Source organism: Amblyomma maculatum, chromosome 6, assembly GCF_055883805.1.
Source record: "Amblyomma maculatum isolate TAMU_Amacu chromosome 6, ASM5588380v1, whole genome shotgun sequence".
Classification (NCBI taxonomy): Eukaryota; Metazoa; Arthropoda; class Arachnida; order Ixodida; family Ixodidae; genus Amblyomma; species Amblyomma maculatum.
This window is the reverse complement of record NC_139349.1, coordinates 117,221,729-117,228,462: the sequence shown is the minus strand read 5'-3', so window position 1 is coordinate 117,228,462 and position 6,734 is coordinate 117,221,729. Positions and strand designations below refer to the sequence as shown.

Genomic DNA, 6,734 nt, shown 5'->3' with positions numbered 1-6,734 from the left:
CAAGCACACACTCTGTTCCTCCACTACCTGGCGGATCCATGCACACTGTCCTGTATAGTCGGAAGGCGACATATACGCCGGATAGACAACATACATCGTTGCGGCCGAATCGCGCAGTACCTTGCAAGGCTTCCCGTTGACTACTAGGTCATGCATGTAGGGTTCCAAAAGCTTCATGTTTTCATCACAGTCACTGACATAGGAGAAAGAAATCTTTTCTTTCCGGCAGTTGACGGCAATGTGACCCTGCTCATGACACCTAAAGCATGTGAGCGGCTTCCTAGCCTCAAGCTTGTTCTTTGTGTTCTGCGCGTTGGTCACTTCCCCACTTTTCTCACTGCCGTCCTTTCTAGGGAGTTTGCCTGAAGAAGCCTTCCTTTCTTCGTTTGTAACTCTAGCAAAGTGCCTTTCCTGACGGTTATTCACACTCAACTTTGGATTGCGGGGCCTATCCACTGCTGGGTTGCTGAATTGTCGGCGCGAAGCGTACTCCTCAATGAGTTCGACAGCTTCAGTTGCCGACTTAATGTCGCCTCGGTCCTGTAACCAATTTCTTTCTTTTTCTGGAAGGCAGTTATAAAACTGCTCCAAACGAATTCGCTCGACTACAGCGTCCCTATCACTGTAGGAATCAGTGCTCTTTAGCCACTCGCCCAAATTTACTCTTAAATTGTGCAGGAAATTAGGGTAACTCTCGTTCCTGGACTTAATAGCGTTCCGAAAACATTGTCTGAATGCACGGCGCTAAGCCTATACTTTCTCAGAAGACAAGCTTTGACCTTCTCGCAGTTGTCAGTGTCCTCCTTGCTTAGCCGCGCGACAACCTCCGCTGCCTAGCAGGGCAGAACCGTCAATAATCTCTGAGACCAAGTGTCTCGCTGGAAGGACAGTTTTTCGCAGGTTCGCTCAAAGGTAGCCAAATACAGACCGATATCCCCTGATATCACATATGGCTGCATGTATTTTGACATCTTGAAATCTGCCTCCTTGTTGCGAAGAGGTACCGCTAGCTAAGGACAATTGCCCGACCTCTTGCTCACCTCTACTGCTAATTTCCGGAGCTCAATTTCTTGCTCCAGCCTTTTTGCTTGTCTCTCAATTTCACGCTCACGCCTCTTTTCCTCTTTTTCCCGCTCTTTCTGCTGTTTGAGCTGCTCCTCCTTTTTTTGTCCGATGAGGTTCCATGCTTCACTGACATAAGTTCATGCTTCACTGACATATCATCGGTTCCCAAATCAGTGATTGTCTTCAAAATCAAGGGTTTTCGTGAAAAAGCACTTGTATCAATTCTCAATTCCTCACACAATAGCAACAGTTCCGGTTTCTGCAAATTTTGTAGGTCCATGATCGCTCCGAGTGTCGGCTACTTCCAAAACAACTGTGCAAACTACCAAACCTAAAGGCGTTTCAACACTCTTTACGAGTTCTAAAATCTAACCCTGTTCTAGAACCTGGTCCACATCAGAAGAAAAGCCAAGCACTCACCCACACATGCGATCGATGTTCCGAGCTGCTTTCTTGTTGGCCGATTGTTGCTCCTGCTTTGTGCTTGAGAAGCCACCTCCGATCACCAGATGTTGTGGCTTGTAGATTCTGATCCACCTCCAATCACCAGATGTTGTGGCTTGTAGATTCAGATCCCAACGCTGGTCACCAGTTGTCGTGACGCTGGGACTAATTCGACCCGGTCTTCACCTGGTAGCGTGCAGAGACTCCGGGTTGATGAAGGATTGAATCTTCGAAGTTGGTAAAATACATACAAGCAGGTTTAATGGCACTTTGAGAAAACTTATTTACATGAAAAAAAGGTATATCAGCAAAATGGCAAGCGTTAAGAGTTCATAGCAAGAAGCGTCTGGATGAGCCGTTTAGGCAAGGCTCAGAGCCTCATTTCGTGCTCTGCAACGTGCATAAATCCCCCTATGTCCAGCCCCTCTCTGAAGATGCTGACCAATCAGTTCCAGGGCACACCCCTCAGATATCGGCAACCAATCGATCACATCACTGCACTGATGGTCTGATGCACTGACTGGTCCAGTATTGTTTCGTCGGGCGGGGTCACTTGTTGGCTGGTAGAGCTTGGGAACGGCGAGTAGGTAAATTTCGATTTTTCTGCAAAGATTAGCTATGTTTGTTCCGGCAAGTGGATTTCCTTCTCAGAAACCCAAGTGTACGTGCGCGCCACGAATACTGCTCCCAGCATTGTCCCTTTCCGGCAATTGCAACTCTTTCCTGCATTCACGGGAAATCCTCTAATGGCCGTAATCCTCATGCTCCTTCTTCTGTACGTCAGCGGACGTGTCACTCCTATCGTCTCCTTTGGACAAAAGGCATTCCTCACTTGACGATAGCGCCTCTCGACGGGAAGGGTGAACAGGACTCGGCGGCATTGCATCGGTCAGACACGCTAACATGCTTCACCTTTGCCTTGTGCAGCTGCTGATCCTGTTGTGTTCCTGGCCATCCATTTCCATCCCCAGTGGCGCGGTGTACTGTTCCGCTGCGACTACGCAGTCCCGGGAGCCAGCCGTTTCCGAAGGAATGCTTCTCCAGCTACATCGTCTGTCGTCGCCGCAGGAACCGCCCGCCCCAGACCCGCACTCATGCTCTGTCGCACCATCCCCGGAACCACCTCTCTGCGCACCCTCTCCGCGCATTACATCACCATCATCGTCACCGCATAAAAGCCTCCCCGTAATCAGCACCTTCTTCAGTGGACTCGGCGGCATTGCATCGGCCAGACACGCTAACATGCCTCACCTTCGCCTTGTGCAGCTGCTGATCCTGTTGTGTTCCTGGCCATCTATTTCCATCCCCAGTGCCACGGTGTACTGTTCCGCTGCGACTACGCAGTCCCGGGAGCCAGCCGTTTCCGAAGGAATGCTTCTCCAGCTACATCGCCTGTCGTCGCCGCAGGAACCGCCCGCCCCAGACCCGCACTCATGCTCTGTCGCACCATCCCCGGAACCACCTCTCTGCGCACCCTCTCCGCGCATTACATCACCATCATCGTCACCGCATAAAAGCCTCCCCGTAATCAGCACCTTCTTCAGTGGACTCGGCGGCATTGCATCGGCCAGACACGCTAACATGCCTCACCTTCGCCTTGTGCAGCTGCTGATCCTGTTGTGTTCCTGGCCATCTATTTCCATCCCCAGTGCCACGGTGTACTGTTCCGCTGCGACTACGCAGTCCCGGGAGCCAGCCGTTTCCGAAGGAATGCTTCTCCAGCTACATCGCCTGTCGTCGCCGCAGGAACCGCCCGCCCCAGACCCGCACTCATGCTCTGTCGCACCATGCCCGGAACCACCTCTCTGCGCACCCTCTCCGCGCATTATATCACCATCATCGTCACCGCATAAAAGCCTGCCCGTAATCAGCACCTTCTTCAGTGGACTCGGCGGCATTGCATCGGCCAGACACGCTAACATGCCTCACCTTTGCCTTGTGCAGGTAAACAATTGTTACTCTTTACGCAAAGCGAACCAGTTATGCTGGTCTAATCGTGCTGCCGAGTCCACATTGCTGTGCTGCTCTTGCAATTGAATGTGCACATGTACTAATCAATCTTCTGATCCAGTGTGGAGATGCCGAGCTTAATCCTGGCCCTCCCGGCCCTCGCTCCGGCGGGGGTGATAAGGGCAACAGTAGTGATAAGAGTGACATGCTGCTCGCACTGGACGAAATTAAAGCCGGGCAAGAAACGCTTTTAAGTGAAATGAAAGCTATCCGTGCTAAATTGGCTGAACATGACAAAACCTTCGACGAAATTAAAATAAGGCTGACAAAAATTGAAGACGACTGCGCTTCATTGAGCACGCTCAAAGCCCAGCTTGATAACGTCTAGTGTCTGGCTGAAAACAATTCGCAAAAAAATAGAATATATGATGCATAGAGCAGATGACGCTGAAGACCGTGCCCGTCTATTTAACCTTGTGTTTTTTGGCCTTAAAGACACCGACCGCGAAACGTGGGTGGAGTCAGAAAAACTGATAATTGATCTCTGCTGCACTAACCTCAATGTGTCAATCGCGCAGATTGACATAGAAAGGGCACACAGGCTTGGCCGGTACGACAAGAACAAAGACAGACCAATAATAGTAAAATTCGCACATTTCAAGGTAAAGGAACAAGTCCTCACTAATGCAAAGAAACTAAAAGGAACCGACTACAGCCTTTCTGAAGACTATTCCCCAAATACCCGCCTAGTCCGTAAGAAACTCATCCGATTTGCAAAAACGCAGCCAGGAAAATTCACTCTCCGACACAAGACGATGAAAATAGGAAATACTACATATATATTCGATTACGAGTCACAACAGGTGGTACCAATTAAAACGCGTGATCGCACAGGCAACTCCCCGTAGCATTCAGCCAGTTCCCATCATTGTTCGCTATCTCATTCAATCTCGTTTCTGTACACTAACATCCGAAGCCTTCTGCCAAAACGCGATGCAATCGCAAGCCTCATTGACACCACTGGATGCAACATTGTCGTACTAACTGAAACCTGGTTAAATGAACCAATACACAATAACGAAGTACATCCCATATTTCCAAATTTTGATGTTTTCCGCTGCGACCGTGTTGGCAAACGAGGCGGGGGTGTCTTAGTAGCCACACACCGCAACCTTCAGTGCTACAACTTAAATGTAGAGTCCTCTCTCGAAATATTATTTATCTGCTCAAATGCCTCGTTTCCGCCAACAGTAATCTGCGCTTGCTACCGCCCCCCCCCCCCCCCCCCCGATAGTGACATTTCGTTCGTTCCCCAATTCCACAGTGCCCTTCACATAGCAACTTCGAAACTTTCACATGCTTCTATTTTCCTACTAGGCGATTTTAACTTTCCCGCAATAGACTGGTCTAACCCAACTCAGTCGTCTCCAAATTCTTCAGAGTGTGATTTTATCAGCACGTGCCAGACATTTGCTTTAACTCAACTGATCACCACCCCTACAAGGCAAACTACACAATGGTCTCACATTCTAGATCTGATTCTAACTTCTTACCCAGAATCCCTATCGATGCTATCATATCTTCTGGGACTCAGTGATCATTCAGTAATCTACGCCACGTTTCTTAGCCACCTGCCCAAACCAAAAAAAGCTACCAAAATAATAACACCTTATGATAAAGGCGATTACAAAAGCATTAACAATGAACTCGAAACATTCTGTACCAGTTTTTTAATCGGCTTTGAACAACGTACACTCGAAACTAACTGGTCACTTTTTAAGGACAAAATGCGCGAACTGATTTCAATATACATTCCCACAATCACAATAACTGAGCGCATTACTTCACCATGGTTTACTAACACTCTCAAGCGTCTCAACAACAAGAAAAAAAGGCTTTTCCGATCCGCCACAAAAACAAACAATCCCACCACATGGCAAAAATACCACGATGCTGAAAAATCTTACACCTCTGAAGTTTTCCAAGCCAAGCTTTCATTTTACTCATCTACACTGCCTAATATGCTTCGCACAAACCCTCGTCAATTCTGGAAACACATTAATCCCGACTCCAAGAATACCCTTACACTTTGCGACGATGACAGTAACCCTATCGCAGAACAAGACGTAGCTGAAGTTCTGAACTCAACCTTCAGTTCTGTCTTCACCCACGAACCAGACGGTGATCTCCCAAACTTCCCTTTCTTTGATTTCCCGCTAATGCCTGCTATCAGTTTTGAACACAAAGGTATTTTGAAACTTATGAACTCATTAAAACTAACGTCATCAGCAGCCACTGACGGCATCAATGCAAAGGTATTGAAAAACACGAAGCACATTACCAGTATCATACTATCTCATATCTTTCAGCAATCTTTGTCATCAGGTGTTGTACCACATGACTGGAAAGCGGGCAAAGTCATTCCAGTTCCAAAAAAGGGTTCTTCATCTTCACGTCATAATTACCGACCCATATCTATCACTAGCATTCCTTCAAAAATAATGGAACATGTCCTCTTTTCTTATATTATGAATTTCCTAGTATCGGTCAACTTCTTTCACCCCAATCAACACGGCTTTCTCAAAGGTTTATCCTGCGACACTCAGTTAGCATTGTTCATTAACGACCTAAGCTCTAACATTGATCTTAACATTCCTGTTGACGCTCTGTTCCTAGACTTTGAAAAGGCATTCGACAAAGTTCCTCATAACCGGCTTTTATTAAAACTTACCCACCTGAACCTTAATTCCTTTGTTTTAGAATGGATTCGCAACTTCCTCACTAACCGGCAACAATTTGTTCTAGCTACTAAATATTCATCTTCACGTACATCTGTTATGTCCGGCGTTTCCCAGGGCACCGTCCTGGGGCCTCTGCTTTTTCTTATTTATATAAATGACTTACCATCTAACATACGCTCTAACATCCGGATGTTTGCAGATGACTGCGTTATTTACCGTCCTATAATTAATAGCAATGACTCCCAAACTCTTCAACTGGACATCGAAAGCGTAACAACCTGGTGCAATAATTGGTTAATGTCATTAAACACGAAGAAAACATCATTACTATATTTCCATCGTCGTCGCTCCCTGCCATCATCAAAATACTTTATCTCCAACACCGAAATCGTCGCTGTACCAAAGTATAAATACCTAGGCATTTGTTTAACCCGCGATCTAAATTGGTCCCATCATATAACACAGGTAACTAACGATGCTAATCGCGTGCTCGGCTTTTTTCGGCGAACACTGCGCGCAACTCCCCCATCAGTT

General features: G+C 47.3%; 1 pseudogene; it reads left to right on the top strand.

Moving 5' to 3' along the window:
• The first annotated feature begins 3,429 nt into the window (after positions 1-3,429).
• LOC146186644 (uncharacterized) lies at positions 3,430-4,367 on the top strand (annotated as a pseudogene).
• Positions 4,368-6,734: the final 2,367 nt, after the last annotated feature.